Below are 575 nucleotides of genomic sequence, written 5' to 3' on the forward strand. Positions count from 1 at the left end.
CACCATTTTTAAAGTGCATTCTTGTTCCATTGACAGAATATAGAATGTAAAATGAAGACAGTCCTTTACAAAAAGGAATTAAGGCTGGGAAATGTGAATTAATAATAGCTAGCATTTGTACAAGGTCACCTCGCTAGTGGATGGTAGAGCCAGTATTTGACCATGATGCATTAAATCATTTTTCCAAGATTTTACATTACTTATTATAAAATTTTAGATTTCATTGTTTTAAACTTTTCTTCTCTTAGTCCACCACCAAATGTTACGTTAAACAAAATAATCTTTTTGGGGGTCAAGTATTTGGTCTCTTGTTTCTACAACCCAGGTACATTTTTTTTAACTTTTTATTTTTAAATAATTCTAGATGCACAGGAAGTAGCAATGATAGTACAGAGAGGTCTCTACATGTACCCTTTCCCTAGTTTCTCCCTGATATTTTTAAAAATATATATATTGAAGTGTTGGCTTATAGTGACTGATTTTGCAAGATTTGAAAAACATGAATTATTTTTAGTTTAGAATAACGAATGTGAACACCTTCCATTTTAAGTACTCTGCTTTCCCCTCTCCCTCTC

The sequence above is a fragment of the Pteropus alecto genome, unplaced genomic scaffold, assembly GCF_000325575.1.
Source record: "Pteropus alecto unplaced genomic scaffold, ASM32557v1 scaffold95, whole genome shotgun sequence".
Classification (NCBI taxonomy): Eukaryota; Metazoa; Chordata; class Mammalia; order Chiroptera; family Pteropodidae; genus Pteropus; species Pteropus alecto.